Genomic DNA, 19,172 nt, shown 5'->3' on the forward strand with positions numbered 1-19,172 from the left:
AATTCTTTCTGATAATGCAAGCAGTCACATTCTCTACAATTTATATAATCTTAGAAAGATACCCATAACAATGAGCAATAAAATAGTATGTCCAAGGTCACATAGCCAATATGTATCATAGGGAAGACTTGAATCCAGATGTTCCTGGCTTGATGGCCAGCTCTCCATCCATCACAGTATAATATACCACCTCATTGACAAAGTAGACATTTTATGCCCACTTGCTGGATTGGATTGGAACTAGGTAGAGATTATAGGATGATCAGGAAGGGAACAAAGTCAGAGCCACCCAGGAGTTTTATGATAGGATTAAGTCTTCAGCATTGTCAGTAGAGAAGTCGAGGAGAATAAAGACTGAGAAAAGGCCATTACATGGAGCAGTTGCCAGATTATTGGCAACTGGTAATAGCTCTCTCAAGATTAATGGTGTTAGATCTAGGGGAAGAGGTGGGAGAAGAGATGGGAAATTCATAAGGTTTCCATGTGTATGTTTTGAAAAATAAAAAAAAAAGCTTTAATTAAAAAAAAAAAACTAATGGTATTAGAAAGCAGGTAATATGCAGTGAGTGCAAAGTAAAGAAATGAATGGATGCCTCGTGAATAGAGATGATTTTTTTTTTTCTAAGTATTTTACTGTGAAAGGAGCAGCTATAGGAGAACAGTAGTCAAATAAAGGATGGCAAGTCCCAGGAGGCAAAGCAACAGGAAATTATTAAGTTCCTATTAAGTGCTAGGCACCATGATAAGTGCTGTACATACAAATACAAACATAAGAAAGAACAAGATGTGTGTGTGTGTGTGTGTGTGTGTGTGTGTGATGAAACTTTGTAATTTTCTGTATTGCTTTGTCAATTATCAAAACAATAAGATCATGGAATAAAAGGGAACTCATTAGGCATTTAGTTCAACTCTTTCATTTTATAGGTGAGGAAACTGTAACCCAATGAAGGGAAGCCATTTGTTTAAGATTTACAAGTGTTAAATAGCACATATGGAATTTGAACCCAGTCCCTTTGATACCAAATTATCTCATATGCATTTTATTCAAACAAAAACCCGGCACATTTAGTCTGACAATTAAAAGAAATTATATGTACATACATTCATGTGTGTGTATGTATATGTATATATGTATGTGTGTGTATGTATACATACACACATATATACAGTATGTATATATATATTATATATATATACACACACACACACACACAGAAACATAGTGTGTGTATCCATCTATGTATACACACACATACATTTAGTTTATGAGAATAACGGAGGACAGAAAATGCTAGCTACCCCTGATATATTATTCTGATCCTCCTCCTATTAGACAATTGGGGTTAAGTGACTTGCCCAGTTAGGAAATGTGAAGTATTTGAAGCTGCCTTTGAACTCAGATCTTCCTGATTCCAGAGTGGACGCTCTATCTATTGTGCTATCTAGCTGCTTTCCCCCTTCTTCCACATATTTTCTAAAAAAAATCTATGTTAATCTTCAAAGCACAATTAGGGGTTAATGAGTTATTTCACCAAGTAGCTATTAAACTTATTTCACTGATTAATTTCTTATAATAGCCTTTTATTTTTTAAAATACATTCAAAAATAGTTTTCAACATTCACCTTTGCAAAACTTTGCAAATTTTTCTCCCTCCCTCCCCATCTCCCCCTCTCCTAGACATCAAGTGATCCAATATAGGTTAAACATGTGCAATTCTCCTAAACATTTCCACATTTATCGTGTGATTAATTTCTTTATAAACCATTCCTGAAGCACAGGTCAGGTGCTATGTCCTACACAAGGCCTTCCTGATTCTTTCTTTTCAGTTGTTTTGTTTTAAGTAATCTGGGCTTATAGTCAGACTATTTACATAAGACTCTCATTATGGGAGTGATAAGAAATCAGCTTTCCCCTAAGGTCTGCCTTCTAAATTCTGTTTTTTCCCTTTCTGTAGTTGGAACTGGAAGCAGAAAACGAGAAAAAGAATATCTGTATCTCCCTTTCCCCAGTCCCTCCTCTCAGGCAGCTGCTTTGCTTTGGGTTTGTCATTCTCTCCACCAATGAGGAGTCTTATGCAAATAACTTTGTAGTTTTCTTGTTTAGTTATTTTTCAATTCAGTTTTGTCAGATTCTGTGATTTTATTTGTTTGTTTGTTTTTCATTTGTTTTTGGTAAAGATGCTGGAGTGGCTTGCCATTTCCTACTTCAGCTCATTTTATAAATGAGGAAGCTGAGATAAATAAGGTGAAATGATTTCCCCAGAATCACACAGCTAGTAAATATCTGAGGCCAGATTTAAACTCAGGAATATTATTAGTATTCCTGACTTTAGGCCTAGTGTTCTATGCACTGCATCACCTACCTGTTTAGTAAACACTTGTGAATTAAATTGAATGCTATGAATCTATGAACATTTGCTTTAGTCTTAGATAGATAGAAACTTTTTGTTTTCTTTCTCATTGTTTTGCCTTTTTGATCTGATTTTTCTTATGCAGCATGATAATTATGTAATGAAGAATTGCACATATTTAACATATATTGGAATACTTACTATCTAGGGGAGGGAGGTAGGTGGAAGGGAGGGATAGAAAAATGGAACCAACATAGGTGCAGGTGAAATTACAGTAAAGCTAGATGCAAATTAACTTACCACTTGCAAAAAAAAAAACAAAAAACAAATAAGGGGCAGCTAGGTGGCGCAGTGGATAGAGCACCAGCTCTGAAGTCAGAAGATCTGAGTTCAAATGTGATCTCAGCACTTAACACTTCCTAGCTGTGTGATCCTGGGCAAGTCACTTAACCCCAATTGCCTCAGAAAAAAAAACAAACAAACAAAAAAAAAAACAATCCATATTTTAAACTAGTGGCTGTGAAGACCACATATTTTAAAATCAGCCGAAGTCAGGAATTCAGGTTAGGGGAAAATCATCAATCTTTATTCTCAATGAAGAAAGATCGGAGGTGGAAGAGAATGGGTGATAGCAATGTGTGCAGCCAAGTCAAGAAGCTACCTAGACCAGCAGCCACACGACCAGTAGCTACGAGCATAGAACCCAGGCCAATCTCTCCCCGCCTCTCTTCCTGTCTCTCTGCCTCCACCCACCAAAATCGTTATTTCCTATATAACACATCAGGACTTGCACAGAGAGTGGGTGGGGGCCATTCTTTATCCAAGAGATCTATGTTAATATAGTCCAATTACTATTTAGCCTCACGTGCTTGGGACCTCAGTGCATCAGCTCAAGCCTCAGCCCATTACAAGTGGCCAACATCCCTACATTAGACCCTCACAAGGCAGGTTACTTTCCACTTACAGTCAGTTACTATACACCAAGGAACAAAGCATTACAAAACACATAAGGTAATTCAGGGATGAACAAAGTGCTGTGATATGTATGGCTCACTGCCCAAGACTCTGTAAGTCATTATTTGATCAATAACTCATCCATAAAGCAGTTTTATATACTGTTATCAGTGACATTGTTTGAAAAAAGCCAAGACCCTTTGGGTCACATGCACAGAAATTGCCACCTTCTTCTCTGCATTGCTCTTTTCTCCTTATACTCTTAAGAACAGATTTTCTTTTTTTGTCATTTGTAGATTCTATTTTTATAAAGCTTTTTATTTTCAAAACTTAGGTATATAGTTTTCAACATTCATCCTTGCAAAACCTTGTGTTCCATTTTTCTATCCCTCCCTTCCACCTACCTCCCTCCCCTAGATGGTAAGTATTCCAATATATGTTAAATATGTGCAATTCTTCATTACATAATTATCAGGCTGCACAAGAAAATCAGATCAAAAAGGCAAAACAATAAGAAAGAAAACAAAAAATAAGTAAACAACAAAAAAGGTGAAAATACAATGTTGATCCACATTGAATCCCCATAGTCTCTGGATACAGATGGCTCTCTCCATCACAAGTCTATGGAAATTGGCCCAAATCAGCTCCTTGCTGAAAATAGCCATCATATGGACCTGGCCATTTTCAGCAATGAGATGAACCAAATCAGTTCCAATGGAGCAATAATGAACTGAACCAGCTATGCCCAGCAAAAGAACTCTGGGAGTTCTGGGAAGCTTTATCCTTTGTGACATTTAAGTCTCTCTAGAGCTTTTTGAACACCCCTCACTTGTGTCAATTTAACCAGCCAAAGAGGCTCCTTTTCACCAAGTACTTAGCCCTCTGGAAGCATTTACAGAAGGGCTCTGTAAATTTCATGCCCCAGCTTCCTCCAAAGTGCATGTGGGGAATGCAACAACTAAACATTCTCTGCCTGTTTATAAAGACAGATTTTGCTGACCAATCAGTCCCATGGTACATACCACTTCTGAGTTCCAAGTCATACCAGATCCCAAAATTGGTGACTCGGGATGAATTGAGATCCTATCATCACATAGAAATCCATTCCCTATATTGTGAATCTCTCCAGAATTCTTTCAAGTATAAATTGAGTCAAGCATATGAAGGGGCCTTTTTGTGTCACTAGAAAAGAATCTGAAGAAACTCGGCTTGTATACATCTTAGGACTCCTGGGTCTAGACAAAAATCCTATGATCTAGCAAGGGTTCTCAAACTACAGCCCCGCGCGGACCAGATGCGGCAGCTGAGGACGATTATCCCTCTCACCCAGGGTTAGGAAGTTTCTTTACTTAAAGGCCCACAAAACAAAGTTTTTGTTTTTACTATAGTCCGGCCCTCCAACAGTCTGAGGGACAGTGAACTGGCCCCCTATTTAAAAAGTTTGAGGACCCCTGAAGGGGATTTGGGGTAATTGAAAGAGCAGCAAAGTAATCAAATGCTTTATATACTTATCATGTGTATGGCCAATATAAAATGTGTAATTTTATTTGCTGATTGATTTTATGCTGAGTAAATTTCCATGCAGTATTCAATTGTCTTTTCTGCTTTTGTATAAAGCAGATATTGTTATACTAAGGTCATATAGTGCTCATATAGTGTTCTTATGAGGTGAAATAAAGGCACTCACCAAGATTTGGTCAACGGGGTGAGGGCTTAGAGCTAATCTTGATTAGTAGATCCACAAATTCATATATAGTGCTTGACAAGTTGGTTCTGCCTCCACTGAAATGGAATTGAGGAATAGATCAGAATACTTCTGCCCAACGAGGCATTACATAAACCAAGATATAGTATGGAGACTTTCCAGTAGTTGCCTATTAATACCCACTTGGTATTTAAATTTAAAACCAAAAACAAAAACTTTTATTTGCACTTTTTGATTTTTCCATCACAGTTATTTTTCAATATATGACTCTTGCTCCCTAACTTATCCTATCACTCCCTCATGAAAACAGTTAACTCAAACCAAGCCACTTAGATAGTACCTACATTGTTTTCTCCTTATTATCTGAACTTCCCCACTGAGAGGACTAAAGTTTATTGTATCCTCTACTCTCTAAAATCAAGATTGTTTATGGTAGTAAATCAGGATTTAATGATCTTTTAGTATTAAAGTGTTATTAATAATAGTATTGCATTTAGCTTACCACAATCATTGTGTTTAATACTCTCTTCATTTGACTTTCTTCAGGCTGCATCAATTCAAACAAGTCCTCCCATTTTCTTTGGTTGATACATTCATTGTTTCTGATGGTACAATAATTACATTCATATACTTCAATCTGTTCAGTCATTTCCTAATAACAACTCACTGTTTGGTTTTTTTGTCCCTTCCACAAAAAAGTGTTGCTACATATATTTTGGCACTTTCCCCCTTTGGTTGTTTTTTGTTGTTTTACATATTTGAGTTATGTACCTAATAAGAGGTTTACTTTGTAAGGTCAAAGAAGTTGTTTTTGGCTAAATCACGTTATCATTTTCTTTGCTTCAAGAACATTTTATTGTATGTTCAAGATGACATAATTGCTCTATCAATAATGTTCATGCAAAATCATTAGCATATCTACCTCACAATCAGTGATAGAAGAACTGGAAGTTGACTAGCCAGTGAACTTGTAGAGTTATTTCACAGACTGAAAATAAACGTGTGTTTGGATGTGCTGACACTCAAGACTAGGAATTTTCTGTGATTTTTGAACTATTCAGAATTAAACTCTTCAGTTCAGCAAGCTTCTGCTGACTTTAGAAAGTTAGAGAATCTAACTCTTCTTGTACTGAAGTAAACAGGATTAAATGACCTGCCTAGACTCACTTACCTGATTAGTTAAGTGTCTGAGGCCAGATTTGAACTCAGGAAAGTGAGTCTTTCTGACTCTAGGGTTGGTGGCCTATCTACTATGCAACCTTGCTTCCTTTTTCAAAATATTTTTTTCATTTCTCAAGAGTGCTTGGAAGCAATCACATGTTTCTCTCCCAGGAAAAGCTGGGGCACGAAATGTGAGTGTAATGCAGCTCTACAGAAGTATATCAGTATTCTCTCTACCAAGTAGGAGTCACATTTCCTCTGAATATGTAAAGCATATAATAATCTATATAAATTTAAGTGACTCAAGACCTATAATACATTCTGCTACTTTGCAAATTAATACCATTCAAAGGAAAGTTTTCAGTGGAAAAGCAACTATGACTTGTTTTCAAAACCTAACGACCTATTCTTTGAATCTCCTTACATTCAAAAGTAAATAAAAAGTAAATAAAACTTTTCTCTTACTATTTTGACTGCCTTGTTCAAATTGATGAATGAATCTGTTTTAATGGTCAAAAGTGGTCAAAAGCCAGGTTTTATTTACTAATCTGTGGTCTTTCACTGTGCTTTGTATCAGAACTCTTAATAAAATTAAACATCTCAGTCTTAAAAAAAAAAAAAGAAAATGTAGCAGCATAAAAAATAGTCTGAACTTAGATGAAAGCCCACTTACACATTAAAATAGGAGAATATAAGAAAGACAGCATCATATAATGGAGAAAGGACTAATTTTTGAGGCAGGAAGACCCAGGCTCCAGTATTAATTCTTGACAGGTTATGGTTGTGTGTCTGAGACCAAGCTGCTAAATCTCGTAGTGCCTCCAGAAATTTTTTCAAATGATAATTCATAGACCCTTAGCACATCTTCATTAGATCTTCTACCAAGGAAATAACATTTTAAGCAAAAAAAGCAAACAAATAAAGAAGTCGATTGTCTAATTATCTTTCTAGTTGGAAGACAAATTGCTGCTGGGTACATTTTAACAGCTTGCTGGCTACTATTGCAACACAGTCTTCAACTTTAGTTATATAATAACAGTTGCCAAATGTGTGGGCACAGTTTAAATATATTAAACATATAAGATCTGATAACTACACAGGACAGGCAACATTTAAAACACATTTGGATCATTGTCTCAATTCCAAATGAAATACATCTTTGTTTTACATCTCAGAGGATTAGAAATGACTGATTATGGAAAAGCAATGAAATGTATCACACAATTCTGTTTTAAATTACTGTATATAACCATATGTACCAGATGTGTCTCTTCTACAAAGTCCTACCAGGATGCTTCATTATGGGTAAAAGTGACCTTGGTTTTCTGAAGACTATTTTGGCAGAACATAAGCTGTGTTTGAGGGAGGGAGGGAGGGAGAGATGATATAATAGACAGAGCTCATCTCTCTCTCTCTCTCTCTCTCTCTCTCTCTCTCTCTCTCTCTCTCTCTCTCTTTCTCTCTCTCTCTCTTTCTCTCTCTGTATTTGTGTATAGAAACAAAGAAAGAGTAAACGAGAGAACAAGGGAAAGAGAAAGACAAAAAGGGAGAGAGACAGAGACAGAGACAGAGAGACAGAGAGAGAGAGAAAGAGAGAGAGAAAGAGAAAGGAATGTTTTTGTTTAATGTAAATGAACCATTTCATAGACATCCCCCTTCCCTCTCAGGGATGTACATGGCATTGCACCTTTATAGCCAGAATGGCTTCAGTGTCTGACATATAGAGTGGAGGCCCAGCCATTGCCTTGCCTCTCTCTTTACATACATACATATATACATATACACATATTTATTTATTTCACATATTCACACACACACGGGGTGGGACTGTCAGAAGATGGACTGTTTTTATGGGTCAAAAAAAATAAATAAAATTTTAAAAATTACCTACTAAAGCAGGGACAGTTTGAGATCTGCATTAATGAATGATGACATGCATTGATTGATTGACATATAATATTCTTGTCTAAAATGTAATCTTCTCTTGTTGGGGTTTTCTTGGTGTCTCTGGAGGCAGCCTTAGTTTCAGTTCAGTAATCACCACAAATGCAGTCAGATATTAAAGTCCAAATCCTTTACTGTCTCTTTCCAAGTCTTGTCTCCTTTTCTGTGACTTAGCTTTCTTAGAGCCCTTTTGTAGTCTTGGTTCCCAGAGCTTGAGCTCTGGCTTCTAAATCTCCTGACTTCCAAGTGTTTGTGCTTCAGCCTGCAGGCACAACAAAGGTGGAAGATGGAATGAATCTGTCTCAGCCTCTGAGAGCTTCTAGTGAGCTTGTCTTTGTTTTGGCCCTGAGAGCTTTTTGCTTATATGCTGTACACTGAGTATACACCAATCATATATCACTAGGAAACCATTATTTGTTGTAGGATTAAATCAATGCTAAACTAGATTTAACCATTGTCTCCTTAATTCCATTTAGTACCTTGTTCCAAGTTCTGGCCCATAACATCTCCTTGTAGGATCAAATCAATCATACTGCACCATGCTAAATTAGATAACTATTGTCTCTATCAATTCCACTGACTTAGTACCTTGTAAGAATACTTTGTTTCAAGTTCAGAGTTCTGGGCCATAACAGAGAAAATTCTAGCTTTAGGGGGAGGATCTGGATTTGTATCTTTGCTGTGTCTCTCACCACTTCTGTGAGCTTGGATAAGCTTCCTCCACTGTAGAACAAGGGTCCAGACTAAATAGTCTCTATCTGTGAATTTATGATCACATGACTATATCTACACTTTTGGAATGACTGAGGCTGGTTCAGGTTCTGATTGGAAGAGATGGTCTCTGAAATCCTATAATTCTTTACTAAAATAAACAAGATGTGATGATAAAATAGGGGTCCTGGTTTCATAAGCAATACATACATACACTCACACATATTCAGCAATGAAAAACTTCAGGAGATATTTGGATATTTAGGGCACCCTAATTCTTATGGTAGATTTGCCATTATTGTTTATTTGTCCTTCTCCTTTATCTGTTGTATCTAAGCTATTGCCTACACCCGTGAGTTTCTCAAGCACTTGGCATGTATCACTATGAATTAAAAAAAAAAAATCTATAAATCTATTTTGGTTTTACATGATCTTTCCTTCCAAATTCTCTTCCTCACCCCAACCAAGGGAGTTAGCCCCTGGTAACAAAGAATAAATAAAAGAATAAAAGAGAGAAGGAAAAAAAAAAAAACAGATCAGAAACACATACCAACACATCCCTTGTGTCTGACAGTCTATGCAATGTTTGGCTCCCACAATCCTCCAGGTCTGCAAAGGAGAGAAAGAGTTTTATCTTCTCATCTTTATTTTGGAGCCATACTTATTCATTTTCATTCCATCTTAAAGATCTTTGGAGTGAAGTCTCTAACTTTCCTTAGAAACTCTTATAAGTGAAACAGGCAAGAATTTCTTGAATATTTAACTTAATTTAAGCTTAATAATGTAATTAGATTATATTTCCTTCTGTTATACATTCTATGAGTGGAAATACAGAGGGACTGGTTAATGTCCTCCTCCCCAAATAATTTATCCTTCATCTATTTGAAGGACAGCACCAAGTAATTCTTGTGCCCAGGTGCAAATCTTTTCTCTTGTCCACCACTTGGCTGGCACCATACATGACTTTCATAGCTACCCTGATGCTTTTGGCAGAGGAACTATCCAGTTTATAGGTAACAGCTGCTGGCACCAAAGAAAGCCTTACTTTATCCAAATACATCAGAATATCATCAAGTTTAGCTAGAAACTCTAGCCATGGTTTTCTTGCACTGAGTTACTAATTTCAATTGTTCTAATTATTTTTTCTTACATAAATTAGTCATTCCCTTAATCACTTCTAGATATCCTTTGTCATATGTAGAAACCCAAAGTGAATGTATCTCTCTGGGGAGACTTTTTTTTTAGTGTACAAGAAAGCTGGAGGATTATTATACAATTATTATTAGTTTACTATGATTCTTCTGCTAATGAAACAACTGATAAGCATTTCTTAAGCATGCCCTATGGGCATTGGGGATACAATGTAGACCGACCATCATGTTTATACTTTAATACCATAGGATTACACTGGTGCTTTCATTTTAAAATACTTTTAGGTTTTTTTTCTACATGGGAATATTTAATTAGTTTGAGTTCAGACCTATGATTTCATTGATGAAGGTTACTCCCAGAATGGAAATTCCCTCTATCATTGCAGATCAGAAACATATCTGTCATTTACAGTCTAAGAAAGTAGTCCAGGTTCAATGAAGAGGTCTACTGACTTACCCATGGTCAAAGATGGGATTTGATTCTAGGTTTTTCTGACTCCTCTCTTCATTTACACCAATGGTATCAAACTCAAACTTAGATGGAGGTCATTTAATCGTGGATAAGAATCCCTGTGGGCTACATAATGATTTAAAAAACCACACATGTATATACATTTGTTACTTCATCAACCCATTAAAGTCTGAGAGGAACTACAATTTTAATCTGGTTCAGGCCATAGCCTAAGAGCCCCATATTTGACACCTCTGCTTAAGACCATGTTGTTCCTCCAAAAGGAAGGTGCCAACTTTTTAAAACCTAAGGCAAAGTTTATGTCACAGAATTACTCACTACTTTCTTTATTTTCATAGTATAATTTAGGATTGGCATTTAATTTCACACTGATTTTCTCAAAGGTATGATTTAGAGTACATATATTTTCTTTTGCTATTTCTGTTCTTGGTGGATGGAGTAGAGAAGAGGGGAAGTGGAAGAAGACTTTTTACTGAATAAAACAAAATCTCACATTTTAAACTGTGAGGCAAATACTGAGAGGCAGTATAATGTAGAAACAACATAAAATCTACAGTCAGTGAACCTGGGTTCAAATACTAATTTTCTAAGTAACTATGTAATTGTAGGCAAATTACCTACCCTCTCTAATCCTATTTCCTAATTTATAAAATGAGAGCACTGAATTAAGTAATGTAAGGTCCTTTTCTAACTGTAAATCCTATGAAATTGTCAATAAAAATCTCAGGGATAGGAAGCCAGGGGTTTTTAAAAGTCAAACATTACTGTTTCAATTTGCTTATAAAAGAGCAATATGTGGTAATATTAATGAAAAAGAAAAGGAAAAAGTAAGTAATAATGGAAAATGAGGTTTAAAAAATCTCTTTCATTATATTAGCATATTCAAGTTTATATTCTTTACAACAGCATGGAGAGAAATTATCTTTTTTTATTATAGCTTTTTATTTACAAAACATATGCATGGGTAATTTTTCAACACTGACCCTTGCAAAACTTTTCCCCTCCTTCCTCTCATCCTCTCCCCTTGATGGCAGGTAGTCCAATACATGTTAAATATGTTAAGGTATATGTTAAATACAATATATGTATATACATTTATACAGTTATCTTGCTGCACAAGAAAAATCGGATCTAGAGAGTTAAAAAAAACCTGAGAAGGAAAACAAAAATGAAAGCAAACAATAACAGAAAGAGTGGAAATGCTATGTTGTAGTCCACACTCATTTCCCATAGTTCTTTCTCTGGATGGAGCTGATTCTCTTCATTATTGGACAATTGGAACTGGTTTGAATCATATCATGTTGAAGAGAGCCACGTTCATCAGAACTGATCATCATATACTACTGTTGTTGAAGTGTATAATGATTTCTTGGTTCTGCTCATTTCACTTAGCAAAAGTGTCTCTCCAGGCCTCTCTGAAATCATCCTGCTGGTCATTTCTTACAGAACAATAATATTCCATAACATTCATATACCATAATTTATTCAACCATTCTCCAATTGATGGATGTCCATTCAATTTCCAGTTTCTAGCCACTACAAAAAGTGCTGCCACAAACATTTTTGCACATGTGGATCCCTTTCTCTTCTTTAAGATCTCTTTGGGATAGAAGCTGGCTCAAAAGGTATGCACAGTTTGATAATGAGAAATTATCTGTTTTTGAAAAGATTTAACATAAAAATATTCTCTTTAAATTCTTTTTTTGGAAACATATTTTATAAAAATACAAATTATGACTGTATTAAGAATATTATAGAATTTATAACTGCAGAGACCACAGGATCACAGATGGGAAATTAGAGGCCATCATATCCAGCCTCCTCATTTTACAAATGAGGTCCAGGGAGTCCAAGGGACTTGCCCAACCAAGGTAACATTGGTAGTAGGCATCAGAATCGGGACTGGAACCAGATACCCTGATTCCAAAGGCACATTCTTTCCACTGTAACATGCCTAGTTCGTTTCCCTTGGTTTAAAGATACTGAAACTATGACCCATAGAATAGTAACTTGCTGAAATCTACCCTAGAAATAAGTAACAGAGAGCAAGGCTAGAAACCCAGGCTTGCTGTAGCCTAATCAAAGGCTCTTTCTACTGGGCCTAGCTGCCCCACTGGCATTGTGTATCACAGAAAAGCCTAATTCTTTAGAATTGACTAGTAGTGAAATATAGGAATTGTTTAGATGTGGGTCCAGAATTCCTTGTTATCCCTTGGCAAAAGGGTTTCCCAAATGGCAGGCCCATTTTTCCTGTTTTGGATTCTAGATTCCAGGTCTTCTGCAGCAGGTAAATTGGTCTGAGATTTGCAATATCTTTATGTAGTGGACAGAGTATTGGACTTTAATTTAAGAAAACTTATTTTTATCCTGTCTCTGATCTTGCTTAGCTGATGACCATGGACCAGTGGTCTCTCTGGGTCTCACTTACCCATAATTGATGGAGATAATAGGACTTTTGGTACTGCCTTCAAAGGGTGGTATTGAAATTTAAATGAGAATCTGTGTGCAAAACTGAAAACATCATTGAAAACCTCTTGGGCTTATGCTCCATGTATACTGCACAATGAGCTCCTCTATCTTCTTTGGATCCAGTTGTTCTTCCTTGGGATTTCTCAATGAGTCTGTATTCACTTAAGGTCAGGAGCTCAGCAATTTTTCTTCACTGGAGGGGAAGAGGATAGAAAATTGGGATACTTGTGAAATGTACAGATGACTAGGAAAAAATTAGCATTTAAAGAAACAGGAAGGACCTGAGAGTCAGTGGGATGAGGAAGAGCATTGAATCTGGAGTCAACATATCAACAAACCAACAAACCATTACTAATTAACTATATAATCCCAGCAGATGACTTACCTTTTCTGATCCTGTTTCCTAATTTATAAAATGAAGTCATTGGACTAAAATCATTAAGTTCCCCTTCTATCTGTAAATCCTGTGAAAATGCAATAAAACCAGAGGGATAGAAAGTCAATTGTTGATTTCATTTAGGATTCTAGGTCACACTTGCACAGTTTAGGTTATCTGTCATATACAAGGGAAAAGGAGATGTATGTGTAGATTAGCTAATAAAAACTGTGACTAGGTTGTCTTCACAATATGTGAATTGCAGACAGATGTTGCTGCTTGTCCATTGTTCTCAAAGAGGACCATAACATCAGGAAGGTGACGCCATGACATGCAAGTAAATTGGATTGAAGTGAGAGAGAACTGTGCAAGGTCACTTGCCTCACTTTCCCCTCCAGAATCATCTGTGACCAGATACAGATTAGAACAACTGATGGCTCTGGATGAGGTTTGCAAAGCCCTTTACTTATAATTTACTATCTCATGAGAATTTCTAATAACCCTGTGAGGTAGATGTAGGTAGTACTCCCATTTTCAAATAAAGAAACTGAGATTCGGAAAAAATAAGTGCTAGTTAAATGTCAGAGGCAGGATTTGAATCCAGAGTTTCTTGATTGTAACTCCAGCATGCTAATTACTCCCCTGGTGGCTCAGTACCATATTTATAAAAGAAATAATTTTGTCAACCAATTAGTCGATCAATCAAGTATTTGTTGATTACTTCCTTTGTATGCAGTTAGGTGAAGCATGAAGGGGTTGGCAGGGGGTTTGTGGGGAGGTGATCCTCATCTCCTGGGAGTTGTCAGACCAGTCAATGTGCTGCTGAGCTTAGGAAATGGGTCTGGGAGCCAACAGCTTTCAGTTCCAGTCCAATCTCTACTAATAGCTAGCTGGGTACTCAGGGGCAAGTCACTCAGTGACTTTGGACAAGTTTCCTTGTGTGTGAAATAAGAAATTTAACAGATTTCATCATTTTCAGCTTTAAAAAATGTTTGACAACCCAGAATTCATATCTATATGAAGCAATTTCTGTGTTGCTATAGTCAGTGAATAGTGTGCTGCATCTGGAGTCAGGAAGACCTGTGTTCAAATCAGATCATAGATGCTCACTAGCTGTCCATTGAGGAAAGAAATGGCAAACTATTCCAGTACTTCTTTGCCAAGGAAAACTCATAGATAGTATGGTCCAAGGACTCATGAAGATACAACTGAACAATATATAAAAAGTACCAACTTAATCAGTTGAAAAATGAAAAAAACAACCTCAGTTAATTAAACACCACCAAATAACCAATTTAATATTATTTTTTTTAAAGCTGAGTGAATAAATTGGCTTCTGCTGTTAGATTTCATAGAAATTATGCATGTATATTTATACTTTTATACATTTATACTGAATGGATACTGGAACAAGTGTTCTGTTATATCTGGATACTGATTAATCAAGAGAAAGTATGGATTAGATGGAAAGGTAGATGATAGATTAGAAAGATAATAGATGAGATAGAGAGTAATAAAGAAGAAAAAAAAGAAAAATAGGTAGAGAGATAACCTTTATCTTCTGAGTAAAAATTAATGGTCTTGGTTTTAGGCTTATTCATTTGCTATACATGTCTATATCTGCCTAGAAACACTGATGAGCAATTAATGGCATTCTAACCTAAACTAACTAATTCTAACTCTTAAAACTGAAGTAATTTGCCACCATCTTCAAAGCACACATCCTATTTCCTGCCCTGACCTAATCACCTCTAAAAAATAAATGCTAATGAGAAGATAAATCTCTTAGAGAAATAGAAATAGTTCACTAGAATGAATTTTTATGCCAGTTGGTGACATTGGAGGGAAAAAAGTCAGGAGATAAGAAAGTTTTAACAATAGGTTTTTTTTTTTACAGTTTAGTGGATATGATGAACTTTAGTCATCATTGTCAAGTTAATACACAGTCATGAAATTAATAGTCTAATTCTTAAGAATTTGAGAAATTCATTCGAGAGTCCAGGAAACAGTATTTTTAGGTTCTTATGGCATAACTAATAGGGACATATCCAAGGGAAGCAGACAGCAAACAATTAGATCCAATTGGATTCAGCTGTGGCAATGTAGACCCCACCACAGTCTTCTGGAGAAAAAGAGACTGTCATAGGGTCAGCCAATATCAACATGGCTCAATGGAAGAGGAATCTGAAGACCTGGGTCCTTCTTTGTTGTGCCACTTTATTCCCTTCTGCAGAGGATATCAGGGTTAAGTGAATTGCCCAGAGTCACAAAGCTAGTGAATGTCTGAGTTGAAATGCGAAATCAGGCCTTTCTGACTCCTGGGTTGATGCTCTATGAACTGCACCACCCAACCACCTTGTTCTTATTTATGTGTCATCAGCAGTTCCATTATTCTCTCTTTGAACCTCAAGTTTTCTCCTCTGGAAATTGAGGAACTTTGACAAAATAATTTCTGGGGTCTTTTTAAGCCTAACATTATGAAAATCTAAATAGTTAATACTTGGGAAGATGTTTATGATCAAAAGTCTGGCAGTCTGGGCTTAGACTTGGGAATTCTACCACAGATACTTACTAGTTATATGACCTGGATGAATCACTTAACCTCTGGGCCTCAGTTTTTTAATCTGTAAAAAAAATAACTTGGACTTGAAGGTCTATAAACTCTTCTCCAGCTCTAAGGCTATTAATTCTATGATATTCGATCCTATGACATTTATTGTACCTTTATTTTGATCTCCGTTCTGAAATCATTCACTATAATGGAAACTTCTTCAATAGCCAAATATGCATCTAGATATAAATCATTAAAAAAAAATCTATGATTTCCTTATGGTTGGTGAGGAAATTTCCATTCCCAATGCAGAACAGCATCTGCTCTGCAATTTAGTCAGAAAATTGCCTAAGTCACTGAGAGATTAAGTGAGTCTTTACACTATCAACTACTTTCCAGCAAACTCTTTTTTTCATTTCAGAAATGGAGAAACTTAAATCCTTTAAATCTAGGGTAAGCCAGTTACAGAAATGATCTATAATCACACAGACTGAATATAAGAATGCCACTAATATTCCTATTTTTGGATAAAAGATATTTATGATGTTATACCTGTCATCTCATAATTAAGGTTACTTCAGGAAACCATGTTTATTATCCACAAAATCAAAGGCATATTTATCAAGGGTAAAAATCTTGATGTCTTTTATAAATAGCACCAATTAAATTGCTGCATTAAGCTGATAAACTATCTAATTAACAGGGTTCATGTGCTATATTTGAAGTCAAGCCCTTCTGGCTCTACCACTAACTATCTATGACATGGGCAAGTCCCTTCTTCAATTTGAGTTTTCACATGAGTTCTCATGTGGAAAATGAATGGGATTGGTCTATATGATCTTCAACATCCTTTTTGCTTTGAAAATTTTGCAAATTGAATAAATGAGAATAATGTCCTCTGAACTCACTGTCAAATTCAGTAATTTAACAAAAGCAGAACCTCCCTACCATTTCATGGAAAACTAATCCCATTTGCCCAAATACACTTTTAAGTGTTGGATTTGTATAATCTAATCAGGCTGTATAAATTGATTTCTATCCTAATGATTCCCCTGAATGAAGCAATGATTCATAACCTAATTATTGACTGTTGATATATATATAAAATAGGCTCTACTGTTTTAAGATAATTGTACACAGCAGATAGGGTAGAAAAAAGGCACCTTATTACAACTGGCTTTAAAGACAAATATTTTAATCAAAAAAATTCTGGGTATGGCAAAGCAATTCCGTTTTCTATTCATTCATCTACTTATTCATTTTTTTTTTTAGTTCCTAAGCAAACTTTCTAACAGTGATTCTCAAAGTATGATCCAGAAAATTCTGGGTGAGTGGAGTCTCTGAAACTCTTTCAGAAGGTCTACAAATTCAAAATTAGTCTTTATTTCTAATATGGTAACTATTGGAATCCTTACAAAATGATAACCTTATTTATAAATATAAACCATGTGAACAAAAACTCTTTGGAGAGATAGATCCTCAATAATTTTTTAATAATATAAAGATACTGAGAACAGAAATTTGAGAAGCACTATTCTATAAAATGAAGGGTTTGGACAAAATGCTTTCTGAGGACCCTTCAAACTCTAAAGCGGTGAACATTTAAACAATAATGCCTGGTAAAGATATTGATTACCAGAAGAACAGCATGGAACAGTGGTCATTGTACTTAGAATCCAGAAGCCTGCGGTTCAAATCTCACCACAGACATTTATTAGGTGTGTAGTTCTGGTTGAGTCCCTCAATTAGGAGATGGGATTGAAACTTCTTAAATCTCTACACAGTACTTCCTGCAGAATACAGAGACTAAGCCCTTAATAAATGGTAGTGATTATGTTGGTAGTTAGAGGAGAGAAAATAAATGACTTGAAATTTATTTTGTATACTTTTTTTTTAAAAGATAGTAATTTTATTTCTAAGCATATGATGAAAAATTGCATCATTCAATTCAACTTGCATTTATTCAACTTATATAGGCACCTAGGTACAAAGAAGAAAACAAAAGTCTCTATCCTCAAAGAACTTCCATTCTATTGGGAAGCAGCTAAATAAATGACAGAATGACAAATATTAATAGCAATGGTATATGAATCCATTGCTATTCTAACTCGAGGCACCTCCATCTCTTCTAGGGGGTACTCCACTTTCCCAGCTCCTCTTTTGGGTGGATTCTTGAATGAATGACCTTTTACTAAGCACTTATTATGCGCTAAACATTCGTCAAAGCACTGGAAATATAAATGAAAAAAAAAAAAAAAGCAGAACAGTAATGCGAGAGAGTATTATATGCCAAGAAAACACATCAAAAATTCAACATGCCAATTACACACCAAGAAAAACATGATGAAAAATTCAACACGACAATTACATGCCACTTAAAGTTACACATTCTGCCTTATTAAGAAACACAAAAACTCCACCTAACCTACTGCTTTTAGAATTAGGAAGATACCTATGAATGACCAGGGATTGCACTAGAGTGTGGGTTGGGGGAGTCAACAAATCCTGCCTCAGATACTTACTGTGTGATCCTGGACAAGTCACAATTTGTTTGCCTTAGTCTCCTCAATTGTAACATTGGTATAATAATAACACCTACCTCCCAGGAGTATTGGGAAGATCATATGAGAGAATTGTTAAGCCTTTAGCACAATACCTGGCACATAGTAAGCAAGAAACAAATGGTAGCAATTATTTTATTGCAAAGATAAATTCTGGATTTCAAATGACAGCAAAGTTAACTTGGATTTAGGGTGGCTGACTCTGTACCTACATCAAGATATGAATCTAAAACCTGCCATTCCCTCAGATTCAGTGAATTATAGATACAGAAGTGTTGATCTTGAGGAAGACTGAGGATGCTCCACTTGTTTCATAAGACCCTGTAAATATCTTGGAAAGAAGATCTGCATCATATTTCCAACTGGTTGTTGGACCTCCTCCCTTATCAGAACCCCAGAACCACACAGTCTAAAACAATTCATCTTTCCTACCAAACCTATTCTTCCAACTTCCCTCTTTCTGATCATGACGTCACCTTCTGCAAAATGGGTCTATATATAAAGGGCTGAAGCTCTGAATAGGTGCACTGGAATCAGACAACCGAGCACTTAAGGCTAATTACCCATTGGCCAATAACTCTATTAGCATATGTTTGGAAAAATGGCCCTTCTTACTATTCCTTCCTGGCTTGATCTTTTCTTATATAGAGATAATCATAGGAGGGATTAGAGGGTGGAGTGAGATGAGCCAGATTCACTTTGCAGGAGGACAAGGAGGAGAAGGGAGGTCGGTAAGTGGAGAGCTTGTGGCAGTTTTGTCATCTCC

The 19,172-nt window shown here is 36.0% G+C and overlaps 1 long non-coding RNA gene across 1 annotated transcript; it reads right to left on the minus strand.

Moving 5' to 3' along the window:
• Positions 1–7,980: 7,980 nt before the first annotated feature.
• LOC116422989 lies at positions 7,981–13,633 on the minus strand. The gene is made up of 3 exons (XR_004233479.1): positions 12,878–13,633; positions 9,377–9,435; positions 7,981–8,377 (listed from the first exon to the last, which is right to left on the minus strand). It is a non-coding gene; the product is annotated as an uncharacterized LOC116422989 (long non-coding RNA).
• Between the last annotated feature and the right edge of the window lie 5,539 nt (positions 13,634–19,172).

This window comes from Sarcophilus harrisii, chromosome 3 (assembly GCF_902635505.1).
Source record: "Sarcophilus harrisii chromosome 3, mSarHar1.11, whole genome shotgun sequence".
Classification (NCBI taxonomy): domain Eukaryota; kingdom Metazoa; phylum Chordata; class Mammalia; order Dasyuromorphia; family Dasyuridae; genus Sarcophilus; species Sarcophilus harrisii.